The following is a 21,213-nucleotide window of genomic DNA, read 5'->3' as shown; positions in this document are numbered from 1 at the left end:
TATACTTTGGGGAAGATTAAGAAAGCACGGAAGGAGGAAAAGATCAAAAAAAAAAATCCTAGATCTCAAGTGGCCAATCTCCTTCAGCGACGGCCGTTGGGAAAGAAAGCAGCAATCAAGTAACCACCGAAAGAGAAAAAAGAAAAAAATCTTAGATGGCTAGATCTCGAGTGGCCAAGCCGCCAAGGTGCCAAGCAGCACAAGCCCTCAAAGACCGGCGATGAAGGAGGACCGTCACCGAAGGAGGAAATCATGGGAGGGGAGGGGCTTTACAGTTCGTCCGATCGTCATTGAGAAGGAAGCTGTAAGCATCGGCCACCGAAGGAGGAGGGAAGGAACCCCAGCCACTGTTGGGAGGAAGCACTGATCGAAGGAGGAGTGGAGGAGCAAAGGAGGAAACCCTAGATCTAGAAGTCGGGGATGGGAGGGAAGATGAAAGACCGGACACCAGAGAGGCAGAGCCACAGAACGAATGAGTGAATGCCGAAGGGTTTCGGGTTTCCTTAGGGTTTTAACTTTTATATTTAGCGGGAAGTATGTTCACGGATTACAATCCGACCCGATTCATTTATTAAATGGATTAAATAGGTCAGCATCTGAAACCTAAATCTGATTCGATTATGAAACGGATTAAACAGATTGACTTATTTACGATCCGAATCTATTTAATGCAAATTCAAATCTATTTAAAATGGATCGAATGTGGGTCGGATAGACGAGTTGGATTGATTTTTGCTACCTCTAATATTCATGGCACCTGGAAAGAACCCGTCTATTCCACTCATTCTCTTCTGCCCCTCCCTCTCCAACATCCACCTTTGGAGGACAAGTGGAAGATTATGAAAAAAAAGAGGCACTAAGTCTCATCGACATGACTCAAGCGAGGCCATTGCATTGTGGGATGGCCTTGTGTTAGGTGGATATCTAACCAGGACACCACCTTCCAGGACCTTTTCAGTACCACGCGATGCAGCAGGAAGAAAGAAGAGATAAAACAAAAATAATTAAAATACGTGGATCAGCCACAAAATGGCTTGCCTCCACGGAGCATGCAAACTTCATTATGAAAAAAAAAAATTATAAAAGGAGACCTCATCCTCAATCCTTGTACACTCATTTCTCTCTCACCTGAAGTTCTCTTCACAAAAGCTCTCTCTCTTGGAAGACCCCCTGAACCCCTGAAGTACCTGATGTCCGCTGTTCAGAAGCCTCTCTAGAGCCCTGCTCTTGCTCGTTGCTTCTCTTCTTAGCATCACAACCCTCTCTCTCTTCTTCACGGGATTTCGATCTTCGATTTTCGTGCGACCACAGGTCTCTGCTCGCGAACCAAAAGGCCACCAGAAGACCACACCATACACAATTCACTGTTCAGGCCCTTTTAAAGGGCTAAAACTCAATTAGATTAGATTTAAGAGTCCTAATCAAACTCAATTAAGGCCCTAAGCCATTGGATCATCATCGAGAACTCCCTGGACCGTCCGATCGTGATCGGTCCATGGAATAGTGCCGTGGACCACGAGAAGCGTGTGGAAAATGCCCACGCAGTCCACAGCCCAGCCGTGGACCACCCGATCCATGGTGGATCGGGGTACAGGGCCCAGGCACCTTGCCATCCTCCATCGCCTCGAATCTCGTGTCGACTTCAAAAACTCATATTTTCTCCATCCGAGCTCCGTTTTGGATGATCTTGATCTCGTTGGACTTCATTTTTCATCACGGACCTCGCTGTAGGCTCAATGTGGACTAAATCTCGAGGTATCAAATCCTAACATTCTCCATCTCGACTCGATATTCGACCTCCTCCATACTCCGAGAGCTTCTGGATCTTCTCGCCCCCATGTCCTGGGGCAATCGCCTGCTGATCATGGATGGACAAACATAGGAGTCGGACCAGGCCACTTGATCCTATTTTCATCATACGCTGTGCTCCTCCTGACTTGAGACATGCTCGGGGCATCATCCTGCGGCAATAGAAATCTCACCTTGCGACATCGTCTCTCGTCCTCCCGAGTCTCCTATCTCGTGCCCGATCTGCCTCCTGGAGCTCCACCTCGCTCTGGGCTCCGCCTAGCTCCCGAAGCTCCACCTCGCACTGGGCTCCCCGTCAGATAATAATGTCTTCTGCTCCCCTTCTTTCCCTCCAGCACAATCCTATCGCCGCATAGCACCCTCAGGATTCCTCCACCAGCTACCATCCTGTAGCCTCTCGAATCCAGTCTGCTAAGTGAGATAAGATTCTACCTAAAATCGAGTATGTATCGGACCTCCCCCAATCTCCTCACTGCACCGTCGTGTCCTCCAACTGACCATCCCAATACCTTTGATCACACAGCTCGATCCATCCGGTAGATATACAGTACCCTCACTGTTCTCTAGAGAATCAAACTGCTCCTCTCTGCAACATACATGATAGAGGCATGCAGAATCTAATATCCACTGCTGGGAAGAAGTAGATACCTCGTCAGATATCTCTAGAACATTTCCATCCGAATCGCTGCCGACCGTCGCTACAGCAGCCACCGTCCGATTTTGAGTTGAGGGCAATCTCTGACTAGATATCCCAACTCCTCACATCGGTAACATCTGGTTTTGCTCAAGTCCCTCCTGGACTTGGACCGCTCTCGTTGCGATCTCTTGTCACTTCGTCTACCGCCTCCTGCTCCTCCAGAAGCCACCAAAGCTGAGCTACCGTCACCTGAGCTCGAAGCTGGGTTCTTCCTTCTAAGAACCTCATTCTGGAGTATCGCCACAGTGACCTCGTCCATCTTGATAGTGCTCTTCCCTACTAGAAGGGGGAAGCGACGCTAGCAAAACCAGTGCTCTGGTCTTCTTCTCAACATTCTTACCAACGCTGAGGAGGTCGGTGAGGATCTTCTAGAAGTGGTTGAGATGCTCCTGTACGCTCTGTCCCTCAGCCATCCGCAGCTGGTAGAACTGCCTTCAGAGAAAAAGAGTGTTGGTGAGAGACTTCACCATGTACAACTTCTCGAGCTTCAACCACAGCACCGTCGGAGAAGTCTCGCTCAGCACATGGATCACTACCCCATCCGTCAAGTACATGCGGATGGTGCTCACCGCCTGCATTTGTAGCCATTTTTAATCCCGCACCTCCATGGTGGTCGGCTTCTCATCACACAAGAGAGTATCGATCAATCCCTATTGGATGAGCACGTCCTTCATCTTTGCCTGCCACAAGGAGAAATTGCTCTTACTATCAAATTTGTTGATCTCCATCTTGATTGATCCTGTCTTCTCCATCTTCAGTCTTGCTCACCATCGCTGCAATCTGTGTTCTTGTACTGTCTTGCTTTGATACCACTTATTGGGTAGATGTTTGGCCAGGACACCACCTCTCAGAACCTTTTCAGCACCACACGATGCAGCAGGAAGAAAGAAGAAATAAAACAAAAATAATCAAAATACGTGGATCAGCCACAAAAGGACTCGCCTCCACGGGGCATGCAAACTTCACTATGAAAAAAAAAATTTACAAGAGGAGACCTCACCCTCAACCCTTGTACACCCAATTTTCTCTCACCTGAAGTTCTCCTCACAAAAGCTTTCTCTCTTGGAAGACCTCCTGAACCCCTGAAGTACTTGACGTCCACTGTCCAGAAGTCTCTCTAGAGCCCTGCTCTTGCTTGTCGCTTCTCTTCTCAGTGTCACAACCCTCTCTCTCTTCTTCACAGGATTTCGATCTCCAATTTTCATGTGACCACAGGTCTCTGCTCGCGAACCAAAAGGCCACCAGAAGACCACACCATACATAATTCGCTGTTCAAGCCTTTTAAAGGGCTAAAACTCAATTAGATTAGGTTTAAGAGTCCTAATCAAACCCAATTAAGGTCCCAAACCGTTGGATCATCACCGAAAACTTTTTGGGTCGTCCGATCGCGATCGGTCCATGAAATAGTATCGTGGATCACTAGAAATATGTGAAAAATGCCCATGCGGTCCACAGGCCCAACCGTGGACTGTCCGATCCACGGTGGATCGGGGTACAGGGCCCAGGCAAAGCGCCTGAGCTTGGGCCGACCCGCGTGCGCGGGCCTGGGCCACGCCTGCGTGCGGGCGCCTGGGCCGCGCACCTGGGTCGCACGTCCCGCATGTTGGCCCCGCCTGGGCCGCGCTCCGCCACCTGTGGCTGCACCGCCGCCGCTCCGTCGGCCGTCCTTCGCCATCTCGGATCTCGTACCGATTTCAATTGCTCGTATCTTCTCCGTCCGAGCTCCATTTTGGGTGATTTTGATTTTGTTAGACTTCATTTTTCATCGCGGATCTCGCTGTGGGCTCAATATGAGCTAAATCTCGAGGCATCAAATCCTAACACCTTGAGATGATGAGACACAAGGACAAAGTTCTATTTGCATTTTCCTGTCCCTCCCTATGGTGACCCATGGCTCCCTTCCCCATCTCATCAACGGATAGGGGTTGCATCTTTTGTGTGAAAGAAAGATTCTTTTTCATTTGCTTGAATTCACCATCAGATCATGTAATGATCGCAAATATATGAATGCGTGAATTTTGATTGCTTTGAGATCTCTATGGAGAGCAATCCAATGGTCAACATTATGAAAAAGTACAATAATCCTTTCATGTGAAATATACAATGCGAACCCTAACAAACAAGATTTAGGTTGTATCTTTTGTACAAGAGAATAATTGATCTTTTTTTGTAACGTCAACTATTGGATTGTATCTTGCACAGCTTTCAAAGCATTGAATATTTTTTCCTCCCAAAGTCTGCACAGATCTTGAAGCGGCTATTGCGTCATCCAATGGTTGATATCGTGAAAGAATGTGAATCATCCTTTCCTGTGAAAGATACAGACCGAAACCCCCCAACATCGATGCCTCCTGGTGTGCTGGGGCTTGAATTTTTCTTCATTTTATCCTTCAAATTCAATGCAATCATGCAAAGGTGCAGATGGCGGGTTTGCCGCATAGGCCTCATTTGGAACCCGATCCAATCTCCTCATGGAAGCCCATAGGCCTAACAGCCAGTCCATCCCAATGGACGACTCAATACGGACCTACCTAATCAAATCTAGTCGTGGACCCCATATACTCAATCAGAGTGATAAACTACTGAACTATGCATCGTTCAGTTCAAAATGGGTTGAAATCCATGAGAATTATGATCATTAAGCCTATATCGCAATCTAGAGATGTCAAGTTCGATTAAATTTGGACCCCTATCATAAAAGTGCAGGTTAAGTTTTAGGCTAGATTGTATCATGAGCCAGATTACAAAATTAAGCTCCAGAATGTTTTGGATCAAGTAGCCTTCGGATCTAACCTGGCCCAACTAATGATACACTTGTTTATGCCTGGTTAAACTCAGGTTAACTCTATAGCAAAAAACTTATTTTTCAGAAAAAGAAAAAAAAAAAAAAAAGGAGAAGCTTACTTTTCCATATGCCTATTCACCTGGCATTCATATTTTCTCCAGGTTCATTTGGTTGGAGAATATTAGAACCTGATGATTGGAAATCATTTATCTCAAAAAATAATTATAACAAAAAATAAATTTTATTATATTTAATTGATAGAAAAATTATTTCAAAAAATAATATTAAAAAATAATTATTATAGTTGGATAGAAGTAATTTTTTATGGAATATTGTCAAATTTTCAATAATATTTTTTTTAAATAAATAATTCAAGTAATGATTTTTTTTTTCAATCAATCTACTGACCACTTTATGACCCACTAATCCACTTGCATTAAGATGGTCAGTGTGGGTCTTTTTGAATATAAAAATATATTTATATAAATTAATAAATATTTTTAAATTAATTATATATATATTAAAAAATATTTGTTTATCATAAATAAATTTAGTATTTTTATTTTCTTATTTTTAATATATTTAAACACAACCACAACATTAATTGATTATTTTGGAAAAAAACTTAAATCTTTAGAGTTGAGACTATTGTAGGATTAGTAATATTAGAAACAATCATTTATGAATTTTAAGAAAAGAAAATAAAGGTATTTCTACCAAGTAATGATAATCTCAAATTATTTTTATTCTATAATCTAGTTTGGAAAAAAAATCAAATTCTAATTATATTTATTTTATCTTCTCCATCAATAAAATAGAGATAAAATCTATTATTTATCTTATCATTCTTTTTTTTTAATCAAATATGCTAATATGATATAGGACTTATTTTTTAACGCCAGGTTACTCCAACCAAACCAATCCTCCAAGTAGACCTGCTTATTGGGCTATTGGGCTAGGTTCAAATCAGGACTTAGCATAGAGGACAACTGTTGACTCTATGATTGATTTTGATGATTATAAAATATTAAATGATTATGGTACTAATCATATGTTCATGAGCGAATGTAGAATTTTTTAGGTGCTTAAAATAAAAAAATTATTTGTAAAAGAAATCTTCTTGAAAGAATGATGATTAATGGTAAAATAAAATTCAAACAAGAAGTTTTTGTTATCAAAAGTTGAAGTCAAAAAGCCACTTATGCAGAAAAATATACAGAAATTTTTAGTAGGCTGTCATTTGAGTTGATTCAAATTTTATCCAAATTGACTTGAGCTGAAATAATGAAGAAAAATAATTTTGGCACGCAGAAATTTTAGCCGGCATGCCTTTGAGTCGACTCATGGATTATTCAAGTCGACTCGAATGCAGAATAACAGAAAAGTAAATTTTTGGAACAGAAAAATATATCGGATCGAGTGGATGTTCGAGTCGATTCGAATTAGTTGAGTCAAGATCTCAAAAAATAACAGAGAGCATGATTTTTGGAACAAAAATTTGAAATAGACTCGCAGGCTAGTCGAGTCGACTCGAGGTATAGTCAAGTCAACTCAAGCTCAATTCAAGTCGACTCGAATTCCAATAGCTAGTTCTGCAGAATTTCAAAAATATGTAGAATTATTTTTAACAACTAGTTTTTACTTTCTAACGATTAGAAACGGCTAGTTTGGCTTCTAAAAAAAATTTAAAAGCTTCCAAAGTTAATGAAGAGCCAAAAAAAGTGGATTAAAAAGAGGAACACATCAATCTATACGAGGACCATTGAATATTCTTGAGAGAAAGAAAAGAGAAGAATTAATTACAGAATTATAAGTGTACTTTTCAGAAAAATCTTGTCCAGCTTCTTCTATATCCTCTCAAGCTTCAAACAACAGAAGTTCAAGCTTCAATCAAGCAAACCATCAGCAACTTCTTCGAGCTTAAAGAGTTTACTTTTATATTTTTATTTGTGCTAAAATTCTATCTTCTTATATTTTTGTTTTCTTTACAAGTTTCTTTGGAGGAAAGAAACTTGAGGATAGGCTGGTCCAAGCCCGTAATTAGACGCTGTAAAGATTTTAGTTGGTGGTCCCAGAAAATTAATTGGGTTGTTAGTGATTTCAAAAAATTAACGGTGTAAAGATTTTGATTGGTTGACCTGGATTAAAATTAATTGGGTTTGTTTGTGAGTCTGAAAAAATAAATACACTGTAATCAAGCAAGGATTATCGTAAAAATCTCAAGAAAAGTTTGGAGAGTGGATGTAGGTGCGGACTGCACCGAACCACTATAAAATTTTTTGTATTTTCTCTTGTTTTATTATTTTACTTGTCTTGCGTGCTATGAATTTCAGTTTAGCATAATTTAAATCTTACATAGTCATTTATATATCTTGATTCTGCTGTTGCTCATATTGTATATTCACTACAAACACTCAAGTTAGTTTATTTTGAAGCACACATTTGCCTTAAGATTTAATTTGGCTAAAAATTTTAAAGAATCCAATTTATCCCTCCTCTTCGGTTGCTATCTGGATAACAAGTGGTATTAGAGCATGTGCTCTAATATTAGTTATTGACCTAGCGGTCAAGAGCCAAAGATCTTACAATCCAAAATAAATTTTTTATTTAATGAAGGCCATTCTATAGATAGACCACTACTATTTAATAGCACAAACTATACCTATTCAAAAGCACCTAGACGTATTTATATTTAAACACTAGATTATCAACTGTGAAAAGTTACAATCAATGGCTCTTATACTCCCACAATTAAAGTAGATGGTATTCATTTTTCTAAACCCAAAGTAGATTGGGATGTGCATGACATGAAAGAAATTGAGCTAAATGCCAAGGCTATGAATTTACTTTATTGTTTATTAGATACAAATGGGTTTAACGTAATTTCTTCATATGTTTCAGCTAAACAAATTTGAAAAAAATTAGAAACAACTTTCGAGGGAGCAAATCAAAGAAAAATATCAAACTTTCAAGAAGAAAAAGAAGCTCATCCCAATGTTTGCCTCATGACTCATGAGGATGGAAAGGAAAATAAGAAGAAGCAAAAAAGAAAGAAAGCACCAATTAAAGGAGAGCAAGAAAAAGAAAGGAAAGATGAGAAAGAAGAGGAGTGTATTTCAAATCCTTGCCTCATGGCTAACAATGATGAGGTAACACTTGAAAACTCTTCCAAATTTATTTTTGATGAACTATTTAAAGCCATCATTGAATTAATAGATGAATTTAATAAATTAAGGCTGAAAAATAAAGAGCTCAAAAAGGCAAATCTCTTTTTAATGGAAAAAAAAGAATACTTTAGCTAATAAAAAGGAAGAATGTTTAAAATCCAAAAAATCATTGGTTAAAAAAAATATTGAAATGAAAGAGAACTATGCAAATATGAAATCTATCCTAAAAGAGAATGAAAATCTTCAAAAAGAAGAGAAAGAGCTTATGGAAGAAAATAAAAAGTTAAGAAAGAAGATTGAAATTTTGAAATCAATAGCAGAAAAGCTTACTTTTGGTTTTCAAAATCTTCAATCAATGAAAAATAATAGTAAAAATATTTTCAATAAGACAAAAATTGATTTTAATTTTTTAAGAAAATAGCAACCATAATAACAAAATAGGTTATTAGCGACAAAAATTTTTCATCGCTAATAAGCGATTTTCATCGCTAATACATATTAGCGATAAAATTTTGATCGTTAATTTTTCATCGTAAATAATCCTATTGTTGATAATATTTTATGATGAAAAAAAAATATCACTAATAAAAAATATTTGTGATGAATACTTTTCATCATTTAAAAAATAGAGGATGAAAAATTTAATCTAAAAAAAATATTTGCAACGAAAAAATTATCGGTGATAAATAAAAAATTAATAGCGATGAAATTATTTTCGTCGCTATTATTTTCAAAAGTTTTAATGACAAAAAAATTATGTTGCAAAAAATATTTTTTATAATGAAAATAATTTATCCCTATTAATTTAATAAAAAATTAATAAAATTGAATAATATTAATGATAAAAAATTTTATTGCAAATAAGATAATTTTAGATAAAAATTTATGTCGCTAATAATTATTTACGATGAAAAATTATTCATCACTGTTAATTATATATTTATTGATAAATTAAATTATATTAGTAAAATATTTTTAACGATGAATATTTCATCAAAAATAATTTTATCACTAATAATTTAGTCAATTTTTTTTAAAAAAATTATGAATATATATTTTTAATTTATATATATAATATTTTTTATAAATTAAAAAAAATTTAAAAAAATTTACACAATAAATTGATAATTAAATTTTATTTTTTTATTATATTAAATTAAAATTATAAGATATTTAAAATAAAAAAAGTATATCAATAAGCCGTCAAATATTAGCATCTGAAGAACGAGCTGGGGATGGAGAGCGCTCGACGGAGCTTGGACTGATGATGGAGCTTGGATCGGCCTGCTGCTGCCTCATCAACTGTATCGTCTACTTCATCTGAGTCATCCACTCCATCATCTGGATCTGAAAGTGCTATAGTCGTCAATGTGTGCAGCCAACTCTTGAGCTCGCTGTCGATCTTTGGCAGCCTGCTATCGATCCTCGACAGCCTGTCTCTGCACTTCCATCAGTCGAGCCTGGCATGCAGAATGGATCTCAGCCCTAGATGATCATGAGGATGAAGGAGTAGTGATCCCATGTCCTAGACCCCTAACATAACAGGGTCTCGTACCGAGCATTCGATCACAGATCTTATCATCTGTGGGTGCGATCGAGCCCTCAGGGGTAGGTTGGGATCTCATGTCGGTCATACGATCCTGAAAATAAAAATTAAAGTTATTTTAATTTTTTAATAAAAATCAAATTATGAATGAAAAAATAATTGAAAAAACTTATAAAGAGCTCCTGGCTCTCCATCGTCCACTCTTTCAACCGTCACTGGTGGATCCGTTGGTAGATATCGATCTTACCAGAAAGCTCACCACTCTCAGCATCTATCTGTAATTTGAGAATTAATTAAAAAAATTTAAATGATTAGAAAAATATAACGTAATTAGAAATTAAAAAAATACCTACCATGTGCTCCATGTGGCGAGCAAACGATCTCGAACCCCCACAATACGGTACGATCTGTCTCGCCAGTTCGCCGTATTCTAGGCACATCATCTCTGTAAAATTAGTAGTAAAATTAGTAGATAATAAATTTAATTTAAAAATAAATGATTAAATCATTAAAGTCTAAAAAAAGTTTAGATGTGTAACATGATATACCGGATCCTCGTAACGCCGGCATATGATAGTCCAATCATCGATGGTGATGCTGTCATAGGGCTGTAGCCGCGCCGCCTCCTGCCCATGAGCCTACACCATCCAGTACCAACGCTGATGCATGTGATGGCGATAATCTCTGAAACTCAAGGATAGATGGGTATCGATCGCTCGCCTCACATGATCATCCTTAAAATCGATGAGATCAAATACACCCTGCGAATAATAAATATTAGAAGAATACTATACAAATTAAATATTCACAATATAATTTATTTTACCTGTAAGTGGGTATAGAAAATCTCTCTTTGAGTCGGGATAATGTGACGCCAATCGAAGAGCATCACGAGGGCATAGCTGTGGCATATGATGCCCAGCTCGGTCTGCCATGGCTCACACCATCTCCTAATGGATCCACCCTATCCTTGTGGTCTTTGTTCTTCAATGGCACCTCAGAAGTAATTGGCACAAAGAAAGGAAAACTTTCGTGTAAGAAAAAAAAGTCCAAACATCAAAATAATCTTTGAATTTCTAGAGCAAGAATAAATTTTAATTAGATAGAAAATTAAGAGACTGAGCTAAAAAATTATGTAGTCTTTTGACTTATCCAAACTCAGTTCAAGAATTTTTTAAAAATATAAAGCTCGGTGTTGAAAATTTAGACTCAGGAGTTTGAAGTATTCGTATTGTGTTAGATGATATAAGATTAGCTCGGATACTAAGGATATCTACTGATGGACTAAAAATTTATCTACTCTTTGGATTTGCTCATCTATCCTAAATCAATGAGAGAATTTTATGGTTGCATAAAAGTGAGAGTTGAAGTCTAGTTTTCAAAATAAAAGACACACAGATTGAGATGAATGTTGATAATATTGGATGCACGCTAAGAGCACCTTGGATCGTCTCAAGCAGTGATATATTTGAAATTCATGTTTGTTTGAGATGATGTCAAGAATATTGAAGATATCAGTGTCAGTTAGTTGAGTATAAAAATATAACTACTATGACCAGCAGAATCTTCTTCATATTAGTTGTGCATCACATTCTCTAGAAGATTCTACTTTGCATGCTAGCATCCATGCTATAGAAGTTATTTAGATTGAGGAGCTAGTAGTATAGATAGAGCAGATAGAGATAGCTCCATCTTCACTGATCAGTCATCCAAAGGATACAGATTGACTATTTGATAGACTGGATGAGAATATATTTATCAATAGAATTTTTACTAGAATCATTCCTTTCGTTTGTGCTAAGATTCAAAGGTATACTTCATATGCATAGCTGGTAAGATGAGATCTGATGGAGACACAATCATTAATCAAAAAGGAGTTAATATGATTGATCAGGCTATCACTTTAGTAAGGAAATATGTGCGTGACTAAGGTCAGTTATTTGGAGATATTAGACCACCTCTCCATCTAGTCAACCTAGACTTTCTTCTTAAAGCTATACCAATCTATTCTCACTTAGTATGCTAGGATTTATTTCTTAGAATTTTAGTGACTATAGCAATCCATTTTTGAAATTCTTAGAATATAACTCTCATATATCTTGTTTGTTTTTCATGTTTAAAATAATAAAAATTTAGATCACTTTTGTAATCATGTTTTAGCAAATCAATGAAAATATAACTTTTTATTAAACATAATATATTTGATGTGTCTAATGATTATCCTTGTTTGCTTAATTGAATATTTGTCTTGTTTATAAAACTAGAAAGAGAAATATATATAAACTAATATTAAATTTAAATAAATAGTTGATCAAATTAAATAAAAATGCATGATTTGAAAGAAAAAAGGAGAGAACTAAGATTAATGAATCTTATGGCATTAACTATTAAACTGAGAGAGAATTAAATAAATCAAGCTTTTGAGCACTAATTATGAAAAATAAGAAAAAAAATATTATTTAAAAAATTATCTTGAAAATTTAATGGGATAAATTATTATTAATCTTAGAATAGAAATCATTGATAAAAATTTGAACCTTGCTTGTTGTGATCAAAATCTTTTTTGAGCTTAAAAAAATTATTTTATTTATCTTGATATATTTGAGCATTTATGTAGCTTTATCTATTTGATTTGTTTCCAGAAATTATCTGCAATTCATATGATTTGATTATCAGTTCTACTAATTTGATCAGATTTGATTGTTATTAAGAAATGAATTTGATTTTTGAACTTAACTAGAGAAATTATTTTTGATTTATTTTGAAAAAATATTTTTATCTCTAAAAAAATTTTATTGATGAACATTTGTACTTTGATTTATGTTATCATTGGATTTGTTCATTCATATTTGTACTATCATGTACTTTTATGGCTTGATTCTATCCTTATTTCTAATAACCATTTGATATCAAGCTAAATTTAAAACATATCCTTATACTTTGTCATGGTTGATCAATTTTTAAATGGATTAAAAAAATTACTCTTCTCTAATCATTAAGTGGTATCAAAGGTTTATGAAAATCAAAGTTGGTCTGAAATTCAATTCAAGTGATATCAAATTTTAGTTTGAGAAAGTTATTATTGGTATTAGATTTGATATAAAGTCAATTATTTACATAATTAGTATCGAGAAAAATTATCTTAAAAAAATTTTCAAACTTGGTATCAATATTATTCTTGCCTTACACTTTATTGAGTTATCTTTGGCAAAATAATTAAATATTGTGTCTCAAATCTATTTCATATTGATATTCTCTTGATATGGCATCATTTGAGACAAATTTAAAAAATTTATGAATTTAAATAGATTGATACTACTCAAAGAAAAAGAAGAGATATCATTCGAAAAAGAAAAATATATCTTGTAGCTAATTTTAATGCTTAAAATTCTTAAAAATTGAATAGCTCTATTTTTTCTTGAATTTTTAAAGCTCAAAGCTATTCCTTAACTAAATTTAATAAGATTTCTTTTTGAATCTATGGTTTTGAGAGAAAAAATGCACTATTAAAATTATATTTTATAAAAACAATTAAGTTAATTTTGAATTCAAAATCATAGAGAAACATGCTTTTCATAGTTAGTTTTAAGATGAAATTTAAAAAATATTTTGCTTCATTGATTTATTTTTGAAAAATGAAGAATTCAAGTGGTGTTTTCATTTGATATCTAGAAAATCTTTCAAAAAAGATACTATTTAGTTTAGTTTTCAAAATAATTGATACAAAACTATTTTCTTCTCAAGCATACTTTGCTCGGTATCATATCTTGCTTCGATACATTTTTGATATGATATCTTTCAAGACAAATTTAGAAAAATGACATCATTTAAGAACTTAAATAATTGATACTTTTTAAAGAAAGAAAGTAATGAAGTTTATTTTATGCTTATCAGTAATCATTGAAAAGTTTCAACTCTCAAAACTTTTTAAAACTCAAGCTTTTTCATAATTGAATTTGAGAATCTGTTTAATGCATCCATCATTATTCAAAAAGAAAGAGATATGTTTATAAATCTACATTAATTAAAAAAGTAAGATAATTCCTTTTGGATAGTTACTATTTGGATTGAATTTCAAAATATTTGGTACCAAAAAGAATTAAATTAATTATTTTTTATTTTAAATAGATTGTTTTTAAAAGAAATAAGTTCAAACTTCCTTCAATTTGTATCAAGTAGAATTTCCCAAGAATACTATTACAATCAGTATCCTAATTCTTATAATTGTAGTTTATACTTGCTTTAAATTCTATTATTTTATCTTTTGGCAAAAGAAGAAGATTATATTTGTCTCAAATTTGATTTTGTATAGCTGATATGATATCATTTGAGACAAGTTCAAAGAATTTCATAATTTTTTTGAACTTAATTGAGTGATATTTCTTAAGAAAAAGAAGATCTAAATTAAAAAAAAATCTCTTTATAATTTGTCTTGCATGATTCACTGGTATGATTTATCCAAGCAATTTGATCTGAATTCAATCGATTCATCTTTTTGATCAAAAGCTAAATTAATTGATATCATAAATTTTCATAATTGATATTGGAAAACTTATTATTGTCTTGAACTCTATCTATTTATTATTTGGCAAAATCAAGAGAATATTTTGTCTCAAATATGTTTTTCTAAATTGATTGATATCATAAATTTTCATAATTGATATTGGATAACTTATTATTGTCTTGAACTCTATCTATTTATCATTTGGCAAAATTAAGAGAATATTTTGTCTCTGTTGCTCCAAGATTGATTTTGATGATTACAAAGCAGATTGAAGGGATACAAATATTTTAAATTGAAAGAGTCTTTATGCTTTTCAGGGGCAAAATCGTAATTTTACTAAAATTCTGATTTGATAGTATCATTTGGTAGAACAAATGATTTGTAATCTATTGGTGAAAATTTCATTATTTTTGGGCTTATATTTTTGAAGTTATGAAGGTTTGAAGTGCATGAGTCGACTCATGAGTCAACTCATGGCACAATGAGCTGATTGGCACGCAAAAATTTTTCTTGGCACGCTGGATTTTTGGCTTGGCACGACCTGTGAGTCGACTCATGAGTCGACCCACAAGGCATGAGTCGACTCATGAGTCGACCCCTGCTGATTTGAGCCAAAAAAAATTTCAGAAACCAAATCTCTGGTCTTTGCAACAGAGGAATCTCTGATCTTTGCAACAGAGGTCGACTCATGAGTCGACCCCTGAAGTATGAGTCGACTCATGAGTCGACCCCTGCGACAGAAATCGTCCGCAACGGCTAGTTTTTTGCCCGTTTTAATTGCCTTTTATGCTCCCTAAAAATGCTCTAACGGCTCTTTTTCTGCCTAATATGTTTACTCTTGTTTCTTAATGCTATAAAAGGTTTCAAAAGATGAAAATACAGAAAAAAGACAGAAGATCAAACATTTATACAAGAGGATCCAAAATCTACACGAGAAAGCCTGAGATCAACGAAATACCCAAAAGAAAAAGAGAGAGGATCCACAATATACACGAGAGATTGTGAAAAAGAAAAGCAAGATCATTCAAAGAGAGGAATTTTCAAGCCTATTGTTCAACCTTGATCAAGAGATTTTTCAAAGCCTTCAAGAAGTCTTCAATCAAGTTCATCTTCTTCTCAAGCGTTCATTCAACTTTTTATCCACCTTGAGGAAATCCAAAAAGGAGATTCTTCATTTGAGTAAAGTGTTTTTATTGTTATATTCGCTCATTTAAGGAGCTATTCTTGTACTTATTTGTGCTCTAAACTGTCTTACTCTTTGTGAGTAATTAATCTTATTTTTGGAGGGTTTCCAAAACAAGAGAAGGTTGATCTGAACCTGAAATCGGAGTGTTTTGGGTTAGCTTGTACCCGAGAAACAAGTGGACTAGCTTGGGATAGCTAGTGTCGGAGTTTCCGACTTTTTGTATTCAGGTTGAATACAAGTACAGTGGATTGAAATTCCCAAGTAGGAGCTTGGGGAGTGGATGTAGGTGCAAGATTGGCACCGAACCACTATAAATCCTTGTGTTTGTGGTGTGCTTTATTGTTTCTCTTTATTTCTTTATTATATCCTTGCATTCTTGCTTTAGTAAATTAATTTTGATTTAAAGTCTTTCTTCTCATTCATCAAGTTTTTAACAAATACCTTTCATAAGTAATTAGTTGAACTTAAATTTTTAAAAATCCAATTCACCCCCCCTCTTGGGTTGTATAGTTGGGCAACAGTCTCAAATATGTTTTTCATTGCTCTGTCTTTGGCATCATCTTCTTGAGATAATTTTAAAAATTGATATGTATATGCATCAATTAGACGATACTTCTAATAAAATAAATATATCTTAAAATTTGCTTTGAATGATCTGCTTAAAATTCTTTGCTTTGAAATGATTCATCTTTCTTCAATATTTGAAATTCAAAGCAATTTTGTAATTAAATCTAAGAATCTATTTAATGCATCAATTTTATTTAAAAAAGGAGAGATATACTTTTAGATCTATATTGTTCAAAAAAAAACTCTTAATTAAATATGAATTTGCTGTAGTACTTTAATAAAAAAGGGGGAGAAGTCATACAAAGGGAGAGATGGTATCACAAGTTAAAAAATCTAAATTTGAATGTTATATTAATGTTGAATTTAAAAGTAAGTGAACTTAAATATATTTTTAAAAATTGAATGTTTAAGTTGATCACGTGCTTAGAATGCTTATTTGATTGACTTGATACAATCAATTGATCTGTATATTGATTCTTGAAATTTGAATTTTAAGATGAAATAAAACTTTTATGAAGAATATACTTAAAGTATTATCGAAATAATTGTGCTCAAAGCTTAAATTTCAAAAGGGAAGAGCTATCAAATTTTGCAATTTAAATGTATTTTCACTTGATTTTGAAGATTTTAAATTCTTCCTTTGGACTTTTTGATACTGTCAAAAAGGAAGAGAGATGAACATTGAGTATATGCTTGATTGCTTGAGTTGATCATATTTGAAATACTCTTAAAATGCTGAGAGAAAGATATACTTGAGATGTAAAATGCTTATTTGCTTACTTGAAATATTTATATAAAATGAGAATGTCTGGATATGTACCATCTTGAATATTGATATTTAATTTTAATGTCAAAACTTATAATAAAAATACTTTGATAAATTTTATTGAAACATTCATGAAGAATGTTCTTGTAAGTACTTATTTATTCATTTCATGATTCATATTCATATTGATAAATTAGTTGAAACATATTATACTTTTTTATACATATATTCGAAGTTTTGTCATCATCAAAAAGAAAGAAATTATTGATTCTATGATTGATTTTGATGATTACAAAATATTGAGTGATTACAGTACTAATTATATGTTCATGAGTGAATATAGGATTTTCTAGATGCTTAAAATGAAAAAATTATTTGTAGAAAAAATCTTCTTAAAAGAATGATGATTAATGATCAAATAAGACTCAAACAAAAAATTTTTAGAAGCCTAAATGCTACGAAAGATCTTAGATATCAAGATGAAAGATGCCCTCAAAAGTTGAAGTTAAAAAGCCACTTATGCAGAAAAATATGTAGAAATTTTTATTAGGCTGTCATCCGAGTCGATTCAAATTTTATCCGAGTTGACTCAAATGAAATAGTGAAGAAAAATAGTTTTCACATGCAAAAATTTTAGCTGGCATATTTTTGAGTTGACTCATGAATTATTCGAGTCAACTCGAATGCGGAATGGTAGAAAAATAAATTTTTGGAATAAAAAATATATCAGATCGAGCGGATGCTCGAGTCGACTCGAATTAGTCAAATCGAGATCTCAAAAAATAATAGAGAGCATGATTTTTGAAACAAAAGTTTGAAGCAGATTAGCAAGCTAGTCGAGTCGACTCGAGGCATAGTTGAGTCGACTTGAGGCATAAGTCGAGTCAACTCAGGCTCAATTCGAGTCAACTTGAATTTCAACGGCTAGTTCTGCAGAATTTCAGATATATGCAGAATTATTTTTAATAGCTAGTTTTTACTTCTTAATGGCTAGAAACGGCTAGTTTAGCTTCTAAAAAGGATTTAAGAGCTTCCAAACTTAATGAAGAGCCAAGAAAAGTAGATTAAAAAGAGGAACACATCAGTTTATGTGAGGACCATTGAATATTCTTGAGAGAAAGAAAAGACAGAAATTAAGTACAAAATTGTGAGTGTGTTTTCAATAAAAATCTTCTCCAACTTCTTCTACATCCTCTCAAATTTTAAACAAGAGAAGTTCAAGCTTCAATCAAGCAAACCATCAACAACTTTTTCGAGCTTATAGAGTTTATCTTTATATTTTTATTTGTGTTGAAATTTTATCTTCTTGTATTTTTGTTTTTTCATAAGTTTCTTTGGAGGAAAGAAACTTGGGGATAGGTCGGTCCAAGTTCGTAATTGGATGTTGTAAAGATTTTGGTTGATGATCTTGAAAAACCAACTGGATTGTTAGTGAGCCCAAAAAACTAATGGTGTAAAGATTTTGATTGATTAATCTAGGTTAAAACCAATTGAGTTTGTTGGTGAGCCCGAAAAAGCAAACACACTGTTATCAAGGGAGGATTATAGTGAAAATCCCAAAGAAGGCTTGAGGAGTGGACGTAGGTGCAGATTGTATCGAACAACTATAAAATTCTTTGTATTTATATTGTACTTTTTTTTGTTCTATTATTTTACTTATCTTACATGCTTTGAATTTCAGCTTAGCATAGTTTAAATCTTGTATAGTCATTTATATATCTTGATTCCACTGCTGCTTATATTGCATATTTACTACAAACACTCAAGTTAGTTTATTTTGAAGCACATACTTGCCTTAAGGTTCAATTTGGCTAAAAGTTTTAAAGAACCCAATTCACCTCCCCTCTTGGGTTGCTATCTCTGGATAACAACAATAATAACTTTTCAGGCCTGAGCTCCATCCAGCTCGATCTTCGGGCCTCCTTCTCAGGGTCGAGCCCATTCTATTTCGAACTTCAAGCTTCCAAACCAGGCCACGAGTCTTAATATTTTTTTTCAACCAAAAGAGAAGGCCATCCGAACCATGGGCCTTAGGGTTTTTTTCTTCAACCGAAAAGGAAGGTCAAGAGGAGGGGAGGCGGCGGGGTAGCAGCGGAAAGTAGGCGGCGGGGCAGTGGTGGAATGTAGGTGGTGGGAGGGAGGAGGCAAGAAGGCTGGCAGATGGGGAGGACTCAATAAGGAAGTGGAAACTAAGTAGGTAGGGAGAAGGTGGCGGGTGGTGGGAAGGAGACAAGGGCCCAAGAGGAGGAGGATGGGACAATGCAAGGGTTGAGGAGGAGACAGGATGCTGGAACGAAAAGGAGATGGGGAGGCCATGACAACATGAAAAAGCGATGGCTAGTAGGGAGGATTAGAGGTGGTGAGGAGGTGATGACAATACGAGGGCCGACGAGGAGAAGGTGGGGATGTCGGATGAAGTTGAGCATGCCAAATATGCCTTGAAGATGAAGGATTCGGGGGGTTGGTATATAGATCCGCACTGGATTTGGATTGGATTGACAAAAATCCGAGTCCGACCTGTTATCCAAATCAGGTGGGCTGTCCGTCAAATAATTGTAGGTCGGGAAATTCTTTGTGCACCATGAGTGGTGTAGAAAATCTTACGTGGAGTGCATCACTTTATGTGATTGGTCCACCTAGCCATTACTTCCTAACGCGCATTTAATGCCTGCAGTTCCACTTTTTCATTTAAAAATTTTGAATGATGAAAATATCCCTACTTTTTGAAAAAAATATTTTCTTATATCAATATTATGACATCATGTGTGCAGAAAGTTATAATTTTGATGCAGGATGTCATAATATGCCACAGGATGTCATAATTTTTTTTCAAAGAGTAGGGATATTTTCATCATTCAAAATTAAAAAAAAAAATGAAACTACACACATTAAATGCGCTTTGAAAAGTGGTTGAACAAAAATATCTCTTCTATATTATGACATTCTGGACCATATTATGATATCCTGCATACAAGAAGTCATAATTTGACACCGGATGTCATAATATGCTATAAGATGTCATAATTTTCTGAGCCATATTATGATATCCTACGTGTAGGAAGTCATAATATGCTACATAATGTCATAATTTTTTTTAAAAAGAAGGGATATTTTCATCATACAAAATTTTTAAATGAAAAAATAAAACTACATGCATTAAATACATGTTGGAAAGCGGTGGCTACGTGAACCAATCACATAAAATGATGTGCTCTACATCGAATTTTCTACACCGTCCGCGGTGCACAAAGAATTTCTCATCACATGTCTCTCTATAAAAATTAATGATAGTACCCGAGCCTAATCATGAGAAATTCTTTATGCACCGCAGACGATGTAGAAAATTCGATGTGGAGCAAACTGCTTTATATGATTGGTCTATGTAGCCACCATTTTCTAACACATATTTAATGCATGTAGTTTCTCTTTTTCGTTTGAAAATTTATAATGATGAAAATACCCATGCTCTTTGAAAAAAATTATGACATTCTATGTCCATATTATGATATCCTTTGTGTAGGAAGTCATAATTTTGACGCAGGATGTTATAATATGGCACGAGATGTCATAATTTTTTTTGAAGAATAGGGATATTTTTGTCATTCAAAATTTTCAAACGAAGAGTCAGAATTGTAGGCATTAAATGTGCATTGGAAAGTGGTTGGACAAAAATGTCCCTTCTATATTATGACATTCTGGACCATATTATGATATTCTGCATACATGAAGTCATAATATCATAATTTAACGTAGAATGCCATAATATATCATAGGATATCATAATTTTTTGGACCATATAATGACATCCTGTAAATAGAAAGTTATAATATGTCACAAGATGTCATAATTTTTTTTAAATGATAAAAATATTTTCATCATACATAATTTTTAAATAAAAAAATAAAATTATAAATATTAAATATATATTAAAAAATAATGATTATACCAACCAATTATATAAAGCGATGCGTTGGATTTTCCGCATCATCTATGGTGCACAAAAGATTTCTTGCCTGATCCTTGGATCGGGATGTCGCTACAAAGCCGGAGTAGTATGTGGCATAAGGAGATTGATTGGAAGATAGGTCATGTCAGGGTTTTACCGCCACGCCAGCTGTGAGTATGAATGTCATGGTAAAATGTTGGCTCTCGTGGCATTTCCATTTTAAGTTGCCGTCCGATCAGT

Source organism: Elaeis guineensis, chromosome 8, assembly GCF_000442705.2.
Source record: "Elaeis guineensis isolate ETL-2024a chromosome 8, EG11, whole genome shotgun sequence".
NCBI lineage: Eukaryota > Viridiplantae > Streptophyta > Magnoliopsida > Arecales > Arecaceae > Elaeis > Elaeis guineensis.
Note: the sequence above shows the minus strand (reverse complement) of the source record.